Source organism: Rutidosis leptorrhynchoides, chromosome 10 (assembly GCF_046630445.1).
Source record: "Rutidosis leptorrhynchoides isolate AG116_Rl617_1_P2 chromosome 10, CSIRO_AGI_Rlap_v1, whole genome shotgun sequence".
Taxonomy (NCBI): domain Eukaryota; kingdom Viridiplantae; phylum Streptophyta; class Magnoliopsida; order Asterales; family Asteraceae; genus Rutidosis; species Rutidosis leptorrhynchoides.
Window position 1 is genome coordinate 213,458,007 of NC_092342.1, and position 23,973 is coordinate 213,481,979.

Genomic DNA, 23,973 nt, shown 5'->3' on the forward strand with positions numbered 1-23,973 from the left:
AGATGCACTCTGGGCTTTTAGAACAGCCTACAAAACTCCAATTGGAACCACACCTTTTAGACTTGTTTATGGAAAAGCATGTCATCTTCCAGTAGAAATTGAACACAAAGCATTTTGGGCTTTGAAGACATGTAATATTGATTTACATGAAGCCGGACGTCTACGATTAAGTCAACTAAACGAATTAGAAGAATTAAGACATGAAGCATACGATAATTCGTTAATCTATAAAGAAAGAACGAAGAAATGGCATGATAAAAGAATCAGAAGTTCAAAAGAATTTAAAGAAGGAGACAAAGTTCTTCTTTTCAATTCACGATTCAAGCTATTTCCTGGAAAATTGAAATCAAGATGGTCTGGACCATTCATAGTCAAAAGAGTTTTTCCATACGGAACGATAGAATTAATAAATTCAAATGGGATTGAATTTAAAGTTAATGGTCACAGAGTTAAACATTATATACATGGTCCGATGGAAGTCGACAACGAAGTTAATCACAATTTCGACACCACAGCTAACTAAGTGTGGGGAGAATCAAGTCTTTAAAGGATAATATGTATTTCTGTTAGAGTTAGATTGTCTGTTTTCGTGTAGTTCTCGAAAATGGAACCCGAATGGTCTTTCCCTAGCAGACCCTAAAGAACTAGTCTTCTCCCCCCATTCTGAATTTTTATTTTTTTTAGGTTTTTACAAAATGAAGACTGCCTGTGAACTAAACCATGGTCTAATGCTACACGCTTTGATCACTAAAAGAAATAATGACATACTACCGAGTGAAATAGTATCAGTAATCAGAGAAAGAATGGACGGAGTTAGAAAAGAATCCAGATGCGAAGATAATAAGTTACAATTTGGTAAAGGAAAATCAAAATCCGCAGCGAAAAGAAGAGCACGACACCTAGAAAGATGTCACAAATGCGGAAAATGGTCACATGGAGGTAAATGTTCCAATAATCAAACCTATTCAAATACCGAATTTGTTACTTTATGCAGAGACGGACCGTTCATATGTTTAGAAGAAAAGACACTGAATGCTCGAGGTTACGCCTATGTAGCCATGGAAAACCAATTAAACCGACTATCTTATGAATGGGATAGATCATATAACTAAGAAATCTATTTCACAGGTATGTCTGTACAGTTTTTATTTTTATTTTTATTTTTAACCTTTTGATAATAAACGCTAATTTGTTCGCTAAAAAGTATTAAATTGGTATTGAATAAAATTAGGTTTGGCGACCGAAATTATTGATATCATTCAAAAATTTATTACATCACTGCGAAATTTAACGTTTATTCTTAAGGTATAAATATCTTTAATCAATCAACCCAAAATATTTCAAAAATTCGTCATGAGTTAAATTAGGTCTTGGAACCGAAATTACTTTACCGAAAAGAGGGGCGCATATTTTTGATAATATTTGATTGATTAAAGTGGGATAAAAAGACAAAAAGATTTTTAAATTTATTTTTACCATGTTTTTAAAATTAATATTTAAATCTTAAATTAATATTGTAAATTTTGTAAAAACAATATATTTAAAATTGTAAATATTTGAAAAATTAATATAAGTTTGATATGAATTTATGAATTTTTAAATTAAGTTTGGTGTGAATTTTTAAAATATAAATTTTTAATTTTATGCATTTCAAATTTTAAGTTTGGTGTGAATTTTTAATATAAATTTTGAATTTTATATTTAAGTTGTGTGAATTTAAAAACAAAAATTTACTCTATCTCATTAAGTTAAAAATATGATTTTTAAAATTCGTCGTAAGTTGAAGACTAGGTCTTTTAACCGAAATTGCTTTACCCAAGGAAGGGACGAGAACTTTTAATATCATTATTTTTAATCTTATTGAATTAAAGTATGCCAAAAAAATTGAAAAAACCCAAAAATCTTAGCTTTTAAAACAATCGCTACAAAAAGACAAATTTTAAAATTTTGTCGAGGGACGGACTAGGACATCGATCCGAAACGACCTCGTCCTAAATAACAAGGGAAACAAAATTTTAAAATTAAGTACTTAATTGTTTCAAAAGTTAATGATTATAAAAAAAAAAAAAAAAAAAAAAAAAAAAAAAAAAAAAAAACTCCGCGAGTCGCGGAGTTTGAAGTGCATTTCGCCGCGACTCGCGGAGGGACCGAAAATCAAAAAAAAATAAAAAGAGCTGAACGATCAGTTTCAGTCCCCAACCCAAAAACTCAAAAACAAACTGCGAAAACCCACGAAAAACCCCGCAAAATACACCCCAAAATCACAATTTTTAACCGTTAATCATCAAATCTTTTGCTAAAATCATGTTGAGAAGGATGCTATCTAAGAATTACTCAAGAAAAACGGTAAATTTCTACACCTAAACACCATTTAATTCGAAATTTGATGTTCTTGAGCAAATTTTTCCCCAATTTGATTTTGATGTTTTTTAGTGTAATTAAGCTTAAATTGTTTATGTATTATGCTTGTATAACCTAGATTGATGCTGTTTAACATGATTAGAAGCCTTAAACTTCAAATTTTGAATAATCTAGGGTTTGTGTTCTTGAGCAATTTGGGGCTTTTTGATATAAACAGGTTATGGCCGATTTTTGTCATGAATTGTTGCTAAATTGAGTAGTGTAACATGTCTAGGTAGTTAAATGATCCAAACCTTGAGCCTAAACATGATTTTGAGAATTAAAGTGGACTTTTTCAAGTCTAAAATTCATGAACTTGATTTTTGAAAGATAATGCCATTTGAGACTTGTTTAATTGCTAGTAATGATTATTTTGACATGTTATTTGAGTTGAATGCTTATGAACTTGGCGAACATTTTCGTATATGCTTATTTGAAAAAGTGTAGATTTGATAAAAATGTGAAAATGAGCTTAAGTTTGATATAAATTGATAATGTCATTATAATTATTTTGATTGATGATTTTGCTGACACTAATGCATATTTGGATGTACAAAAATTGTGTTTGATGTGTTTTGCAGAATGAAAGGGGTGAATCTTCATCCCAAGCCCGCAATGCTCCTACTGAGAATTTGGAACAACAGGAGGTGGATAACTACTACAAGCAGGATATACCTCATCCAGTCATGACCTTTTCCGATATGCACTTGGAAGAATTGCACCCGAACCTGAGATTTGACAGACTTTGGATAGATTATCCAAAATATCAAAGGGGTTTGCATACTCTTCATTCTAAGGTTGTTGAGGTACCAAGGGTCATAGAATGGGGACCCTTAGAAGCTGTAGAATTGGCCGGGCCAATTAGGGAATTACTTGTACAGAGGTATGGTAATTCTTCTTTTAATGACTGGGTACATTTATTCACCATACGTAGACCTGTATATAAAGTATGGTGTGAAGAATTGTTATGTAGTATAGAGTTGAATGATCGGGTAGCTAGTTTAACCGATCGTTCTTTTATTAGATTTTTGTTAGGCGGTTCGATGCGCCACATGTCTTTACTGGACATGGCTCAGGCTTTACGTATATATACGCCTGAGGAGTTAGCGTCTGCCGATTGTAGAGGATTGATACTAAACGGTAGAAAGATAGATGAAAATTTTGATACACACGGTGTGTGGAGTCAAATGACAAGCCATCACCGTTTCAAAGGGGGAAATTACTCTTATTTGGATATAGATAGAGCCGAATTAAGAGTGATACATAGGTTTTTAGCTAATTCAATTACACAAAGGGGTAAAAACAAGGAAAAGGTAAATGAACAAGATTTGTTTTACCATATGTGTATTCGAGACCCACAAAGCGCTGTAAGTATACCATATTGTGTGGGTTATTATTTATCAGCTATGGTTCGGGGGATGCGACCACATAGCATAATAGGAGGTGGTATTTTTATTACTTTGATTGGTGAATATCTCGGTGTGGATATAAGTCGGGGGGGATTATTACTAGAAGAGCCGGAACCCCGCGATACTATAGGTTTAAATGTATACCATGGTGCGAAAGTTTTGAAGAGGCGAAATAACGCCGCAGTACGATACCATGGTAGACATCCACAGGTGGAGAGAAACCAGCAGCAAGGTAATGTAGGAGGGGGGAATGAGATGCAAGAAATGCATAGGTTTATAGCTTCTCAGGAATACGAAAATGCTAGACAGAGAGCATTTGAAGATTGGCAAGTTCATCAGAACCAGATCATAGCTCATTGCCAACATATAGGTAGAAACTATATTCCTACACCGAAACCCATCTTCCCTCCTTGGTCTATAGAGATGCAGCCACCATATCCTACGTATGACCCTGCCGAAGCATTCTATAGCACTTATGGTTATGCCTGGAACCCCTATTGGTACCAATATCATCCTTAGTTTACTTATTTTTATTTTTATTTTGTAATTTGTAATTATTGATACGTTTAATACTTTTGTTAATATTGTAATCATTTTTATAATTATCTAACTTTTATTCTTAGATTTTAATAATTTTTGAATGTGGGGTAATATACCAAACTTCAAAAATATGTATATATGTTTGCAGTTTATCTTATGTACACAACAGGGTAAAACAACGCATTTTCAAAGACTGGCATTAAGTTCAGCAAAAGCAACTAATTTTGACGACAAGATGCAAAATATATGTGAAATAACAACAAGACGGAATGAACAAATGATGTGCACCATTTATCATTCAGCAAACAAACGCCAATATATTTGGAAACTTTGGTAAAAATTTAATCATTTTCACACAAATCACCCTCAATAATTTAAATTATTCCTGATTTCTTGCAAATGAGGGCATTGCAAGATCTGAAGTGTGGGAAGGGGTTAAATTCTTTCGGATTTTAAAAATTTTTACTTTATACATTTGGTTACCATTAAAAATACTAGTAAAGCAGTAGTTGTATTAGAATCTAGTGCTTTCTGATAATAAAGAACAGCCCTGGTCTTATATACTGACTACCCAATTCTAGTAAAATTTTTCAAAATTTTCAATTAAATGAATTCAAAATCATGTTTATACATATTTATGAACGATAAAACTAGGTTTTAACACCGAAATTATTGTTACCTCGGAAAGGACATAAATTGAGAAACAAACTAAAATGTTAAAATTCATTTAAAATGGAATAGAGGACGATAAAAAGGAAAATAAAAGCCAAGTGTGGGAAAATTTACCAAGTTATCTTAAACATATGTCACATATATCTGTAACAAATAACTGAAAATACTTTTGCTTTGGACTAAACTAAACTGTTTTACCCGATGAAAGAAAAGAATAGATGGATCTACACGATGAATCAATTCCATCATTAAAAGGAAGTAAAGTCTTCCGAAAAAGACACGCGCTTCTTGATTTAGGTCATGAAGTTGTCGTCCAGACCAGCTGTAGGTTGACGAAAAATCTAGAAAAGTCATCACTAAAATCAGCAGGAAATCCACGGACCTCAGCATTAAACAGGGTCGCCAAGTGGTCAGATTTATCCTAACCATGAGAAGGATTTATCTCGTACAATGGGGGGGCACCATGCAAATTAGCTGGATAAGACTAATGAATCAGATCCCCAGAAAGGATAATCTCCTTAAAGATTAAAAATCAGCTTTTAAGACTGATATTACTCAATCCTAGAGATTGACCTTAAAGATTGAGAATTCAAACTCATGGAATTCAATGATATCTAAACTCGAGCTTGAACGAGAAAATATTTTGATCAAAATTATAAACCGATTTGTTTTCTGAAAACCCATTTTCAATGCGTTCATTACCATTGAACGTAAAATCCTAGGAATTCACCTGGAATTCATTAGGTCACCTGAACTAAATCGGGTGTCAACCGTAAGAACGGTGGTTGCATAGTGGTCAAAGACAGGACCTTGTGCCATACCGAAAAATCATAAGGATGAGCTTTACTATTGCTCCTACCAAGGATAGTAATTGCGTCCGACACGTTATAGACCATAATTAAAAGCATGTCAGGGGACATTGCCTTAACAGTTGCTTGTTCAACGCTTTCCTTTCAACCGGACGGTAGTTTACCGAAAGGTAATATACGGGACAAGTAAACTGGACGTGTTGCTTTCCAAATACAAGGTTAGCAAGTGGGTGACACAAAACCGCAAGTTTTGAGCTAAAATTTTCAAATCTGAAACCCACCAAACCCACAAAAATATTTTGCAAACACCGGTAAAGGGTTATCCCGGAAAACTTATCTAGGGTAAAAACTAGATTTAATTTTCAAAAGATCAAATGTTTTCATAAAGATCCAATTTCCTTAATGGATCTAAATTTTTATAGTCATGTGGGACTGTAAACCATATCGTTACTACCATTGTTTATACCGCCGTATAGAAAATCACTGATGTACAAAGTGTGAAGAATAAAGAAGTGATTCTAGTATTTCAAAACAATATTGCTTGAGGACAAGCAACGCTCAAGTGTGGGAATATTTGATAATGCTAAAAACGAACATATATTTCATAGCATTATTCCTCAAGAAAGACAAGCTTTTAGTTGCAATTGTTCTATTTACAAGTGATATTCGTTTAAATAATAAAAGGTGAAGACAAAAGACAGATTCGACGAATTGAAGACGCAAACGACCAAAAAGCTCAAAAGTACAAAAGACAATCAAAAAGGTTCCAATTATTGATAAGAAACGTCTCGAAATTACAAGAGCACAAGATTCAAAACGCAAAGTACAAGATATTAAATTGTACGCAAGGACGTTCGAAAATCCGGAACCGGGACCAGAGTCAACTCTTAACGCTCGACGCAACGGACTAAAAATTACAAGTTAACTATGCATATAAATATAATATAATATATAATTAATTATATTAATTATATATATATTATATTTATAAATAAAACCGTCGGCAGAGAAAGACTCCAAGGACTGAGCTGTAAATTCATTCTCCGCGACTCGCGGAGTTTGAAGGCCAAAATCACCGCGAGTCGCGGAGCCCCAAAAATCGAAAATCCCTATAAAGCCAACCGAATTCTGATCAAAAATAATAATCTTTTTCTTCTTCTTATCATACGTAAACGATATATATATATATAATTTATATTTTAATTTTAATTTTAATTCTAATAATAAGGGTATGTTAGCGAATGTTGTAAGGGTGTAAGTCGAAATTCTGTCCGTGTAACGCTACGCTATTTTTAATCATTGTAAGTTATGTTCAACATTTTTACATTAATGTCTCGTAGCTAAGTTATTATTATGCTTATTTAAAACGAAGTAATCATGATGTTGGGCTAATTACTAAAATTGGGTAATTGGGCTTTGTACCATAATTGGGGTTTGGACAAAAGAACGACACTTGTAGAAATTAGACTATGGGCTATTAATGGGCTTTATATTTGTTTAACTAAATGAAAGTTTGTTAATGTTAATATAAAGATTTACAATTGGGCGTCCCTATAAATTACCATATACACTCGATCGGACACGATGGGCGGGGTATTTATATGTACGAATAATCGTTCATTTAACCGGACACGGGAATGGATTAATAGCCACTAGAATAATTAAAACAGGGGTGAAATTACATTCAAGGGTAATTGGTGTAATTGCTAACAAAGTAGTAAAACCTTGGTTTACACGCAGTCGATAACCTGGTGTATTCATTAAACAAAGTATTAAAACCTTGTTACAATTCGAATCCCCAATTAGTTGGAATATTTAACTTCAGGTATAAGAATAATTTGATGAGGACACTCGCACTTTATATTTATGACTGATGGACTGTTATGGACAAAAACCAGACGGACATATTAAATAATCCAGGACAAAGGACAATTAACCCATGGGCATAAAACTAAAATCAACACGTCAAACATCATGATTACGGAAGTTTAAATAAGCATAATTCTTTTATTTCATATTTAATTTCCTTTATTTTATATTTAATTGCACTTCTAATTATCGCATTTTTATTGTTATTTTATTTAATTGCACTTTTAATTATCGTACTCTTTAATTATCGCAAGTTTATTTTATCGCACTTTTATTATTCGCAATTTCATTATCGTTATTTACTTTACGCTTTAATTTAAGTCTTGTATTTATTTTTAATATTTTACATTTGGTTTTAACTGCGACTAAAGTTTTAAAATCGACAAACCGGTCATTAAACGGTAAAAACCCCCCTTTATAAATAATATTACTTATATATATATTTGTATTTTTATAAAAGTAAACTAATATAGCGTTGAGCTTTGTTTAAAGATTTCCCTGTGGAACGAACCGGACTTACTAAAAACTACACTACTGTACGATTAGGTACACTGCCTATAAGTGTTGTAGCAAGGTTTAAGTATATCCATTCTATAAATAAATAAATATCTTGTGTAAAATTGTATCGTATTTAATAGTTTTTCCTAGTAAAATATAAGCTATTTTATATACACCTCGTATAACATCAAAAGGCGTCAATGGACAACTTAATTTAGCACAAAAATCTCTACTCATATAGCTTCTATCCGCACCCGAATCAAATAAAACGTAAGCAGATTTATTGTCAATAAGAAACGTACCCGTAACAAGCTCCGGGTCTTCATGTGCCTCTGCCGCATTAATATTGAAAACTCTTCCGCGGCCTTGTCCATTCGTGTTCTCCTGGTTCGGGTAATTTCTAATAATGTGGCCCGATTTTCCACATTTATAACAAACTACATTGGCATAACTTGCTCCGACACTACTTGCTCCGCCATTACTCGTTCCGACACCATTTGTTCCTTTTGTTCTATTAACCCCTGGTCCGTAGACCTCACACTTCACCGCGCTATGACCATTTCTTTTACACTTATTGCAAAATTTGGTGCAGAACCCCGAGTGATACTTTTCACACCTTTGGCATAGCTGCTTCTGATTGTTGTTGTTGTTGCGGTTATTATTGTTGTTGGGATGATTGTTGTAGTTGCTGTTGTTGTTGTTGTTGTTGTTGGGCCGTTTGTTGTAGTTGCGATTGATGTTGCGATTGTTGGGATAATTGTTGCGATTATTGTTGTAATTGATGTTGTTGTTATATTGGTGATTCTTATCACCGTTTTCCTCCCACTTTCTTTTGACTTGCTTCACATTGGACTCTTCAGCAGTCTGTTCTTTAATTCTTTCTTCAATCTGGTTCACTAGTTTGTGAGCCATTCTACATGCCTGTTGTATGGAGGCGGGCTCGTGTGAACTTATATCTTCTTAGATTCTTTCCGGTAATCCTTTCACAAACGCGTCGATCTTCTCTTCCTCATCTTCGAATGCTCCCGGACACAATAGGCACAATTCTGTGAATCGTCTTTCGTACGTGGTAATATCAAATCCTTGGGTTCGTAACCCTCTAAGTTCTGTCTTGAGCTTATTGACCTCGGTTCTGGGACGGTACTTCTCGTTCATCAAGTACTTGAATGCTGACCACGGTAGTGCGTATCGTCTTGTCTCACTTGCTCTAGATAGGTATTCCACCATGTTAACGCAGAATCTGTGAAGGTATGCATAGCGTACTTCACTTTGTCCTCTTCAGTACACTTACTTATGGCAAACACTGATTCAACCTTCTCGGTCTACCGTTTCAATCCGATCGGTCCTTCGGTTCCATCAAATTCCAAAGGTTTGCAGGCAGTGAATTCTTTGTAGGTGCATCCTACACGATTTCCTGTACTGCTAGATCCAAGGTTATTGTTGGTATGTAGTGCAACCTGTACTGCGGCTATGTTTGAAGCTAGAAAAGTACGGAATTCCTCTTCATTCATATTCACGGTGTGTCGAGTAGTCGGTGCCATTTCCTTCAAAATAATCAAATGGAACAAGTTAATCATACAGAATATTAAGAGTAGTTAATAGTATTTCGTAGCATAATATGAACTCATTTACAAAAGCTTTTTCTTCATATTAGCGTTTTATAAGTTTAAATTCGGGTAGTACCTACCCGTTAAGTTCATACTTAGTAGCTAATATACAATTCAACTACTACAATTCTATATGAAAAACTGATTATAATAATATTTCGCGTTCAAACTTTTACACAATATTTTACAAACTTACAATACCGCTTATTTCACATATAGCATGAAATATAGCACACAATAAATTTGATACAAGATGGTTGTGAAGATAATTCTAGCTAGTACACAAGTCGTTCAGCAAAGGCAATAAAGACACGTAATTCATACGTCCAGAAACAAGTCATGCATTCTGGTTTTACTAGGATTACTTCCCATCCTTGGTCTTATGGAACATAACCGTTATGGCCATTGATAAGACAGCGTGTTGTAACGTCGTCAAAGGGACGAGGGTTACGTAATGTCCAACAGTCCCGTAACAATCTAAAAACCTCATTTCTTACCCCAATTACCGACTCCGTCACTTGTGGGAACGTTTTGTTTAATAGTTGTAGGCAGATGTTCTTGTTCTCACTTTGGTGAGAAGCGAACATTACTAATCCGTAAGCATAACATGCTTCTTTATGTTGCATGTTAGCCGCTTTTTCTAAATCACGAAGTCCAATATTCGGATATATTGAGTCAAAATAATTTCTTAACCCATTGCGTAAAATAGCATTTGGGTTCCCCGCAATATATGCGTCAAAGTAAACACATCGTAACTTATGGATTTCCCAATGTGATATCCCCCATCTTTCGAACGAAAGCATTTTATAAACCAAGGCATTCTTGGAACGTTCTTCGAATGTCTTACAAACTGATCTTGCCTTAAATAGTTGTGCCGAAGAATTCTGACCGACTCTAGACAAGATTTCATCAATCATGTCTCCGGGTAGGTCTCTTAAAATATTGGGTTGTCTATCTATTTTGTGTTTTTATACTGTAAAATAGACAAGAGTTAGATTCATAAAAAAAAAATACTTATTAATACAAGCAATTTTTACATATATCATAAAGCATAAGCACACTATATTACATATATTACCCACACGAATACAACTATCTTATTCTGACTCGCTTGTTTCTTCTTCTTCGGTTTTGGTTCGTTTTGCCAAGTTTCTAGGGATATATGATGTTCCCCTAATACGAGCCGTCGTTTTCCACATTGGTTTAGAAAAACCTGGTGGTTTAGAGGTTCCCGGGTCATTGTTACAACTTAAGGACTTCGGGGGTTGACGATACATATAAAGTTCATCGGGGTTGGAATTAGATTTCTCTATTTTTATGCCCTTTCCCTTATTATTTTCTTTTGCCTTTTTAAATTCAGTTGGGGTAATTTCTATAACATCATCGGAATTCTCGTCGGAATCCGATTCATCGGAGAATTGGTAATCCTCCCAATATTTTGCTTCCTTGGCGGAAACACCATTGACCATAATTAACCTTGGTCGGTTGGTTGAGGATTTTCTTTTACTTAACCGTTTTATTATTTCCCCCACCGGTTCTATTTCTTCATCCGGTTCCGATTCTTCTTCCGGTTCCGATTCTTCTTCCGGTTCCGACTCTTCTTCCGGTTCCTCTTCGGGAACTTGTGAATCAGTCCACGAATCATTCCAATTTACATTTGACTCTTCATTATTATTAGGTGAGTCAATGGGACTTGTTCTAGAGGTAGACATCTATCACATAATATCAAACGCGTTAAGAGATTAATATATCACATAATATTCACATGTTAAAAATATATAGTTTCCAACAAAATTTGTTAAGCAATCATTTTTCAAGTAAACACGGTCGAAGTCCAGACTCACTAATGCATCCTAACAAACTCGATAAGACACACTAATGCAAAATTCTGGTTCTCTAAGACCAACGCTCGGATACTAACTGAAATGTCCCGTTCTTATTGATTAAAAACGTTCCATATTAATTGATTTCGTTGCGAGGTTTTGACCTCTATATGAGACGTTTTTCAAAGACTGCATTCATTTTTAAAACAAACCATAACCTTTATTTCATAAATAAAGGTTTAAAAAGCTTTACGTAGATTATCAAATAATGATAATCTAAAATATCCTGTTTACACACGACCATTACATAATGGTTTACAATACAAATATGTTACATCGAAATCAGTTTCTTGAATGCAGTTTTTACACAATATCATACAAACATGGACTCCAAATCTTGTCCTTATTTTAGTATGCAACAGCGGAAGCTCTTAATATTCACTTGAGAATAAACATGCTTTAAACGTCAACAAAAATGTTGGTGAGTTATAGGTTTAACCTATATATATCAAATCGTAACAATAGACCACAAGATTTCATATTTCAATATACATCCCATACATAGAGATAAAAATCATTCATATGGTGAACACCTGGTAACCGACATTAACAAGATGCATATATAAGAATATCCCCATCATTCCGGGACACCCTTCGGATATGATATAAATTTCGAAGTACTAAAGCATCCGGTACTTTGGATGGGGTTTGTTAGGCCCAATAGATCTATCTTTAGGATTCGCGTCAATTAGGGTGTCTGTTCCCTAATTCTTAGATTACCAGACTTAATAAAAAAGGGCATATTCAATTTCGATAATTCAACCATAGAATGTAGTTTCACGTACTTGTGTCTATTTTGTAAATCATTTATAAAACCTGCATGTATTCTCATCCCAAAAATATTAGATTTTAAAAGTGGGACTATAACTCACTTTCACAGATTTTTACTTCGTCGGGAAGTAAGACTTGGCCACTGGTTGATTCACGAACCTATAACAATATATACATATATATCAAAGTATGTTCAAAATATATTTACAACACTTTTAATATATTTTGATGTTTTAAGTTTATTAAGTCAGCTGTCCTCGTTAGTAACCTACAACTAGTTGTCCACAGTTAGATGTACAGAAATAAATCGATAAATATTATCTTGAATCAATCCACGACCCAGTGTATACGTATCTCAGTATTGATCACAACTCAAACTATATATATTTTGGAATCAACCTCAACCCTGTATAGCTAACTCCAACATTCACATATAGAGTGTCTATGGTTGTTCCGAAATATATATAGATGTGTCGACATGATAGGTCGAAACATTGTATACGTGTCTATGGTATCTCAAGATTACATAATATACAATACAAGTTGATTAAGTTATGGTTGGAATAGATTTGTTACCAATTTTCACGTAGCTAAAATGAGAAAAAATTATCCAATCTTGTTTTACCCATAACTTCTTCATTTTAAATCCGTTTTGAGTGAATCAAATTGCTATGGTTTCATATTGAACTCTATTTTATAATCTAAACAGAAAAAGTATAGGTTTATAGTTGGAAAAATAAGTTACAAGTCATTTTTGTAAAGGTAGTCATTTCAGTCGAAAGAACGACGTCTAGATGACCATTTTAGAAAACATACTTCCACTTTGAGTTTAACCATAATTTTTGGATATAGTTTCATGTTCATAATAACAATCATTTTCTCAGAATAACAACTTTTAAATCAAAGTTTATCATAGTTTTTAATTAACTAACCCAAAACAGCCCGCGGTGTTACTACGACGGCGTAAATCCGGTTTTACGGTGTTTTTCGTGTTTCCAGGTTTTAAATCATTAAGTTAGCATATCATATAGATATAGAACATGTGTTTAGTTGATTTTAAAACTCAAGTTATAAGGATTAACTTTTGTTTGCGAACAAGTTTAGAATTAACTAAACTATGTTCTAGTGATTACAAGTTTAAACCTTCGAATAAGATAGCTTTATATGTATGAATCGAATGATGTTATGAACATCATTACTACCTTAAGTTCCTTGGATAAACCTACTGGAAAAGAGAAAAATGGATCTAGCTTCAACGGATCCTTGGATGGCTCGAAGTTCTTGAAGCAGAATCATGACACGAAAACAAGTTCAAGTAAGATCATCACTTGAAATAAGATTGTTATAGTTATAGAAATTGAACCAAAGTTTGAATATGATTATTACCTTGTATTAGAATGATAACCTACTGTAAGAAACAAAGATTTCTTGAGGTTGGATGATCACCTTACAAGATTGGAAGTGAGCTAGCAAACTTGAAAGTATTCTTGATTTTATGTAACTAGAACTTGTAGAATATATGAAGAACACTTAGAACTTGAAGATAGAACTTGAGAGAGATCAATTAGATGAAGAAAATTGAAGAATGAAATGTAACATCCCGCATTTTTCCGTTAAATTATTTTAACGCCCGTCTTTTTCTTTTTAAATAATACCCTTCATATCTAGATTCGTATCCTTTGTTAAGTAACATTTTAAATATTCTCGTTATCGGAATTTAATATCTCCCGTACTCCCGTGAAATTTAAAATAATTCGTTCGGGTAATTCCCGCACCCGATTCATAGTTGAGGGACCAAACTTGCCAAGGGTTCAAACCTTTGACTAGGTCAAAGGGTCAAACCCTTTCCACCCTTTCATTATCACCTCCTCCATTTTTATTACTTCCTCCATTTTCTCTCTAACTCCAAACACAAAGATTCATCATCCATTTATGATCTAGCGGGTATTTTGCAAAATAAATTACATATTTGAGCTCCTTACAACTTCCTCTTCGTTTTGGTACCAACTTCATCTCATTTGGGTAACATTTCTAAAACACTAGATTTCTTTAAATTCGTGTTCTTGACTTATAAAGTTGTTAATTAGCGTCTATGGCTCATTGTGATGTCGTGTATGTAATTTGTATGCTCGATTCGTTGTTTTTGGTGTAACTAGTTCAATATGAAAATTTCTTGCTAAATCCTTGATTTTGGATGATCAAATGTTGTTAGATTGTTAAAGTGCATGTTTTAAAAGTGTTACTAGTATCTTTAGCTTCGTTTTGATGTATAGGTTGATTAAGGAAACTCCAAGAACACGATTAATGATTTTGTGAACTTGGATTAGGGTTTGATGAGCTTTACATGAACTTTTGATGCGTCAAATGCTATGAGATATTGTTGTTAAGTGTTTTGTTGCAATGTGTGTTTGATTACCTTCGAAACGGCATAACATACATGTAAATTGGTTGCCCGAATCATAAAATGCGTTTTTGGAACTTGAACTTTGATTATGAATGTTTAATTGTGGTTTTTGGTTGTTATAAGTGGAAGTTTGATTGATGATATGTGTTTAGTTGCATTCCTCGTCAAAATACCTTTCCAACGATGTATGATAGGCGTTATAAGTGTTTGCGGGTCAAGAGTTGTGTTAGAATTGGTTTTGGCTCGTGCATAGTTTGAAAGACAGAAAAATAGCTGAACTACAGGTCGCGCGGCGCGCACCCTACCCCGCGCGGCGCGCCAAATGGCCTGGACAGATTCTGACCTCCATGTCCCTTTTAACGTGAAATGTTTGACTAGCTACCGACCTCCGATTCACATGAAACTTGTTTTAATACACTTGTATATGAATAATTAGCATAGAAAAATAGTCCGGGACCCGACCCGAACATGTTGACTTTTTCGTTGACTTTGACCCGACCAAGTTTGACTTTTTGTCAAACTTAACCAATTAATTATGCAATCTTTCTAACATGATTCTATACTTGTATCTTGCATGAAACTTGACAATTTTCTTCACATGCTACATAATCGAGTCGTGTCGAGCCATAGGACTAATTGAGCAACTTTGACCCTGCGTGACTATCGTTATTGATACAACCTATTTGTTTAGGTCGAGGCTAGCGTTGTCCTTTGCGCACATTACTTGTTGAAGTACTTATTTACTCTTGCAATCAAAGGTGAGATCATAGTCCCACTTTTTCAATCACTTTTATTCTTTACATCGTGGGCTGAGAAACACATACATTTCATACTTATTTACTTTTCATGCTTTTACATTGTGAACAAATACGAATACAAAGATGCATACGAGTTTGAACAAAAGTCCTCAATCCAATTATCATTAGTTCCACTTGCAGGGTGTAAGTGTAAGCGTGTAATTATGTTGTGTGGCCATACGGGTTTAACAAACCCTCATTCAGACAGTTCGCTACCGTTAGTGAATGAAATATAATTTCAACAATGTATAGTGTAAGTTCTAACACTAAATTCAAAATTCAGAGGGAAGATTCGGTTAAGCCTTGATAATTGGGTGCTCGTGATACAAATACTATTTTGGAATGTGAACGATTTTGGTTAAGCAATTCATAAAGAACCTTGTGGTTCAATACATTTTACTTACTAAACCTATGATTTCACCAACGTTTTCGTTGACAGATTCTTCTATGTTTTCTCAGGTTTTGAATGCTTAGTGATACATGCTTCCGCACTCTTTTGATACTTGCTTGGATGTCGAGTATACATGCATTTTGGAGCATCTTTTGAACTTATTTAAACTGTGTCGCATAGTTTTCATTTGTACTTATAACGTTGTAACTTAACTTGAGGTCAATTATCTTTGTAAACTTGAAACAATCTTTACACTTGAATGGATGCGACATATTTTGGGTCAACGTCTGTTTTAAAGACTTATGACCAGGTAATGGGACCTACGTAGTCGACGCCGTCACTTGACGATTTGTCGGGGTCGCTACAAGTGGTATCAGAGCCTTGGTTGTAGGGATTTAGAGTTCATTTGTGTCCACCCCGAGTCATAAGGTACATAGGTGAATCTAGACTACAACCGGCATATAGACTGAAGTATGAATTACTTGACTATTTGTGCATTTATACTCGAACTCTTCTATCATATCTAACTCGTATTCGATCTTGATCTTACGTTGATAAATTTTGTTGATGCGCCACCTTGACTTTATGAAGTAATGTTAAATGCACATGAGAATCAGGGTAATATAATTTCCGGGATTATATTACGGTGATTCACATGGACGTTCCGACATTATGACATAAAGAATTTAGGGCGAGTCAAGGAAAATTTTCTCTCTATCCTTAATCCATACTCCGGTTAGTATTGTTGAAAATACTAACCAACGATATTCTTGTGTCATGAAGGAACAATGGCTCGTCGACGCGCTCCTCCCGAAACTTCCGAACAAGCTTTTCAACGCATGATAGCCACCGCCATAGGTGCGGCTATGGCTAGTATCTCCTCCGACATCAATAACAACCACAACCACAACAACCATGGAGCCGGTAATTCAAACGAGGGTTGCTCCTACAAAACTTTCATGGGGTGCAAACCTCACACCTTCGATGGGACCGGAGGACCGGTTGTGCTCACCCGATGGTTTGAGCAAACAGAAGCCGTTTTTAGCATAAGCGGTTGTCGGGACCAAGACAAAGTCAAATATTCCACCCACACTTTTGCCGGTATCGCCCTCACATGGTGGAATACGTATGTGCTGTCGGTGGGTATCGATGAAGCCCACACACTCTCATGGGCCGACTTAAAGAAAAAGATGATCACCGAATACTTCCCGCGCGAAGAGACCCGTAAGCTCGAACACGAACTAAGAACTTTAAAAGCGGTCGGGAATGACCTTAAGGCCTATAATCAACGATTCTCCGAACTTGCTTTGATGTGCCCAAATCTTGTGAACCCCGAATCTTTAAGGGTTGAACTTTACATGGATGGTCTCCCCAAGAGCATCAAACAAGGAGTAATGTCATCCAAACCCGCTAACCACCAAGAGGCTTTGAATATGGCTCGTCAATTAATTGAAACAGTGGACGAGATTGAAGTGCCGGCACCTAAAGCCGAGGATAAGTCGGGTGACAACAAAAGAAAATGGGAAGCCCCCCAATCAAGCAATTACAACAACCTCGCCAAGAAGCCCTTCATCCCCAACGGCAAGAAAGGTTATACCGGACACCTACCGTATTGTAACGAGTGCTACAAACATCATTAGGCGAATGTGGCAAACCATTTTGCTTGAAGTGTCAAAGAAGTGGCCATGTAGCCTACGATTGTAGGAATACCGCTCCCGTCGCTCAAAAGGAGCCCAATGCACCCAAGACGGGTGTTTGTTTTGAATGTGGCCAACCGGGTCATTTTAGGAGTGCGTGCCCAAATAAGAAAATTAACCCCAACACCCGCCGTTGAACTTCCAACATCGACACCTGGGATGCCCGAGACGACGATGGACTAGTCACGGGTACGTTTCTTCACAACCAACCGTATATTTCATACTTATTCAATTCGGTTACAGCTAGACGTTTTATAACCAAGACTTTGACTCGTACCCTTTGCACTCCACCTTTTCCCCTAGACCCTACTTAGGCAATTTAAGTGACCGATGGAAATATTGTGTGCCTATAAATTTTATTGGAGGATATACGTTAAGACTTTTGACTTGACACCTATAGAACTAGGGAGCTCGGAACCTATTCTTAAAAAAAAAAAAAAAAAAAAAAAAAATCTTGTATAGATTATTGTGAACTGAGTAATTTTCGGTTGGAAACCGATACCCTCTCCCTCGCATCCATGACCTCATGATTATTTGCACGAATCCCGTATGTTCCAAATCGACCTCCGTTCCGGTTATCATCAATTGGGGGTTAAGTGAGACGATGTCTCCTAAGCCACTTTCCGAACTCGCAACGTTAGTTGTAAAACTCTCTTAGTACCGTTTGATTTATTTAGGGCTCGCCCGTATCCATAAACCTCTTGAACCGCGTATGCAAATTCATATAGACTAATCTGTTATCGTATTTATAGATGACATCTTAACTTATTTAAGTACAGAAGGAAAACGAACAACATCACCATCTTACGCTCGAACTTTTGAGAAAAGAGCAACTTTATACCAAATTCTCCGAGTGAGAATTTCTGTTGAACGAAGTCCAATTTTCTAGACCATGATGTTAATGGTCAAGGCATTACAATCAATCTCGAAATCAAGCCACATGTAATCAGGAAACTCTCCCAACTCAGACTTGTATTCGTAAAAATCTTAGATCTCACCGGTTGTTACCGAAGATTCATTTCTGACTTTTCTCGTGTTACACAACTTTAAACCTCTTCATGTCTGAGCCTTGAACGTGATTCTTCACACCAACCTTCCTAGCTAAATTCGTATAGCACTAGATGGAACTCAAACATGGAAATATTTCTACTTGGACGCCGAAAGGCATACTCTCTCGACTCAAAAATCAACATAACTAAAATTCGTTATTTTACACGAAGAATTTGAATACTAAATTGTGGATCTGATCAATCTTCTCGTCATCACGTACCACACTACATACCTCTGTTATTTCACCGTCACCGTCTGATATTACTGAAATTTAAGATAGCACACAATCCAATGATACTTCACTCTTCTTTGACTTAACGCCCTTGCGTTGCTGATAATCGTCCAACCATTATTCAACCCCGAACTATACAATTACGTGTACTATCTCGTTTCTCTTTCAGGCTTCATATTTTTTTTTTACAACTAGAGGCACGTTATGGTAACCTCGAGATGTAAGCTCATCCTATTCAAAGTCCTCATTTCACTCCTATCCTCATCGCTCGCATTTCCGTTAAGGAAACTCCTTGTAACATTTCTCCATGGATAGAGAAACTCCTCATATTACATTAGTATTCGCCACGAGGGTGAATAGTCCTAACGAACATTTTTCGAATCCTAACTGACTTGTTCAAACATATCTTAAGAAATTCTATTCCAACACGGTGTATCTTCGTCATTTATCCTGTATTGAAATACTCGTTTCACCTCTAGCGTTGCAAGAGACCTTGGGAACCCGCTTAGACATATGTACCGCGTATCTCCCACAACCGACGAACCGAGCAAACGTACGATTCAATCTTGGAAAGACATGTTACAGACTGGTATTGTCACCTTTAGTAGTTCCCTTTACTACGACAGCTATCACTCGTATATTAATGCAGCACTTCCGAAACCCTATATGACCGCAAATGTCATACCCCTATTCATTTAACCAAAGCATGCGGCAAGCAAATCGCCAAATCTGAACTCCATCAAGAAACAACAATTGAGATCGTTCGAGTCCGAGGCGGGCTAGAGACAACCCATGGTCGCCAGAAGAGTTATACCAAACTTAGATGAAAACCTCACAAATCCCAGTGTGTAATCGCGTAATATTGAGAACCCGCACCTTGGAAAGGTGTAATCCATTTTGGGAAATCGAGGAAGGTTATAACCGCAATATTGAACCTTTTGAAACCTTGGGGCGTATTAGAACCGCTTCCTACCGTTTAGAACTTCCGACTCAATTAAGTTTCCATTTATCCTACATTTCGTGTAACAAACTTAGAAACGTGTCCTGCGGAACAGGAACGTGCAATCCTGCTGGATACATCAACTATCGATGACAAACTTCTCTTCATAGGAAAACCAGTTGAAACCGGGGATCGTAAAAACCGAACCTTAATGCAACGTAAAACCCTGACTATCCAAATTCATGAGAACCCCCAAGAACGTACTTTCACTTATTCATAGCATTGACAACGTAAAGTCTCGAGTAAGAGATATCGACTACTACTTCCAACTAAATTTCGGGACGAAATTTCTTTTGAGGTGTGGATAATGTAACATCCCGCATTTTTCCATTAAATTATTTTAACGCCCGTCTTTTTCTTTTTAACTAATACCCTTCATATCTAGATTCGTATCCTTTGTTAAGTAACATTTTAAATATTCTCGTTATCGGAATTTAATATCTCCCGTACTCCCGTGAAATTTAAAATAATTCGTTCGGGTAATTCCCGCACCCGATTCATAGTTGAGGGACCAAACTTGCCAAGGGTTCAAACCTTTGACTAGGTCAAAGGGTCAAACCCTTTCCACCCTTTCATTATCACCTCCTCCATTTTTATTACTTCCTCCATTTTCTCTCTAACTCCAAACACAAAGATTCATCATCCATTTATGATCTAGCGGGTATTTTGCAAAATAAATTACATATTTGAGCTCCTTACAACTTCCTCTTCGTTTTGGTACCAACTTCATCTCATTTGGGTAACATTTCTAAAACACTAGATTTCTTTAAATTCGTGTTCTTGACTTATAAAGTTGTTAATTAGCGTCTATGGCTCATTGTGATGTCGTGTATGTAATTTGTATGCTCGATTCGTTGTTTTTGGTGTAACTAGTTCAATATGAAAATTTCTTGCTAAATCCTTGATTTTGGATGATCAAATGTTGTTAGATTGTTAAAGTGCATGTTTTAAAAGTGTTACTAGTATCTTTAGCTTCGTTTTGATGTATAGGTTGATTAAGGAAACTCCAAGAACACGATTAATGATTTTGTGAACTTGGATTAGGGTTTGATGAGCGTTACATGAACTTTTGATGCGTCAAATGCTATGAGATATTGTTGTTAAGTGTTTTGTTGCAATGTGTGTTTGATTACCTTCGAAACGGCATAACATACATGTAAATTGGTTGCCCGAATCATAAAATGCGTTTTTGGAACTTGAACTTTGATTATGAATGTTTAATTGTGGTTTTTGGTTGTTATAAGTGGAAGTTTGATTGATGATATGTGTTTAGTTGCATTCCTCGTCAAAATACCTTTCCAACGATGTATGATAGGCGTTATAAGTGTTTGCGGGTCAAGAGTTGTGTTAGAATTGGTTTTGGCTCGTGCATAGTTTGAAAGACAGAAAAATAGCTGAACTACAGGTCGCGCGGCGCGCACCCTACCCCGCGCGGCGCGCCAAATGGCCTGGACAGATTCTGACCTCCATGTCCCTTTTAACGTGAAATGTTTGACTAGCTACCGACCTCCGATTCACATGAAACTTGTTTTAATACACTTGTATATGAATAATTAGCATAGAAAAATAGTCCGGGACCCGACCCGAACATGTTGACTTTTTCGTTGACTTTGACCCGACCAAGTTTGACTTTTTGTCAAACTTAACCAATTAATTATGCAATCTTTCTAACATGATTCTATACTTGTATCTTGCATGAAACTTGACAATTTTCTTCACATGCTACATAATCGAGTCGTGTCGAGCCATAGGACTAATTGAGCAACTTTGACCCTTCGTGACTATCGTTATTGATACAACCTATTTGTTTAGGTCGAGGCTAGCGTTGTCCTTTGCGCACATTACTTGTTGAAGTACTTATTTACTCTTGCAATCAAAGGTGAGATCATAGTCCCACTTTTTCAATCACTTTTATTCTTTACATCGTGGGCTGAGAAACACATACATTTCATACTTATTTACTTTTCATGCTTTTACATTGTGAACAAATACGAATACAAAGATGCATACGAGTTTGAACAAAAGTCCTCAATCCAATTATCATTAGTTCCACTTGCAGGGTGTAAGTGTAAGCGTGTAATTATGTTGTGTGGCCATACGGGTTTAACAAACCCTCATTCAGACGGTTCGCTACCGTTAGTGAATGAAATATAATTTCAACAATGTATAGTGTAAGTTCTAACACTAAATTCAAAATTCAGAGGGAAGATTCGGTTAAGCCTTGATAATTGGGTGCTCGTGATACAAATACTATTTTGGAATGTGAACGATTTTGGTTAAGCAATTCATAAAGAACCTTGTGGTTCAATACATTTTACTTACTAAACCTATGATTTCACCAACGTTTTCGTTGACAGATTCTTCTATGTTTTCTCAGGTTTTGAATGCTTAGTGATACATGCTTCCGCACTCTTTTGATACTTGCTTGGATGTCGAGTATACATGCATTTTGGAGCATCTTTTGAACTTATTTAAACTGTGTCGCATAGTTTTCATTTGTACTTATAACGTTGTAACTTAACTTGAGGTCAATTATCTTTGTAAACTTGAAACAATCTTTACACTTGAATGGATGCGACATATTTTGGGTCAACGTCTGTTTTAAAGACTTATGACCAGGTAATGGGACCTACGTAGTCGACGCTGTCACTTGACTATTTGTCGGGGTCGCTACATGAAAGTGTTTGTAGGTGTTTTTGGTCGTTAGTGTATGGATTAGATATAAAGGATATGTAATTTTGTTTTCATGTAAATAAGTCATGAATGATTACTCATATTTTTGTAATTTTATGAGATATTTCATGCTAGTTGCCAAATGATGGTTCCCACATGTGTTAGGTGACTCACATGGGCTGCTAAGAGCTGATCATTGGAGTGTATATACCAATAGTACATACATCTAAAAGCTGTGTATTGTACGAGTACGAATACGGGTGCATACGAGTAGAATTGTTGATGAAACTGAACGAGGATGTAATTGTAAGTATTTTTGTTAAGTAGAAGTATTTTGATAAGTGTATTGAAGTCTTTCAAAAGTGTATAAATACATATTAAAACACTACATGTATATACATTTTAACTGAGTCGTTAAGTCATCGTTAGTCGTTACATGTAAGTGTTGTTTTGAAACCTTTAGGTTAACGATCTTGTTAAATGTTGTTAACCCAATGTTTATAATATCAAATGAGATTTTAAATTATTATATTATCATGATATTATCATGTATGAATATCTCTTAATATGATATATATACATTAAATGTCTTTACAACGATAATCGTTACATATATGTCTCGTTTAAAAATCATTAAGTTAGTAGTCTTGTTTTTACATATGTAGTTCATTGTTAATATACTTAATGATATGTTTACTTATCATAGTATCATGTTAACTATATATATATATCCATATATATGTCATCATATAGTTTTTACAAGTTTTAACGTTCGTGAATCACCGGTCAACTTGGGTGGTCAATTGTCTATATGAAACAAATTTCAATTAATCAAGTCTTAACAAATTTGATTGCTTAACATGTTGGAAACATTTAATCATGTAAATATCAATCTCAATTAATATACATAAACATGGAAAAGTTCAGGTCACTACAGAACGCTCCCTCGATATCGGAAATCCAACAAGTGCTTTTCAATGGATCCCTCACCCCATTAAATATCGGAGGTTGAGTATCCTTGAAATTTTTGTAGTGGAAGTCCCGCCTTCCACCCCCACCATTACCTTCACCCCCTTCGCCTCGAGGATAAATGTTTCTAGCCTCTAAAGCCTCCTCTATTGCGGCTTTCATTCGATCATTAATCATTTCGGTCACTTATCCATCGACCGACTCTTGATAGACCTTTCGGACGTCGTCAAGAAAATCATTCTTTAGCCTTTTAAAGATGGCCTCAACCTTGGCCGTGAGTTCAACGTCCTCACTCGTACTTC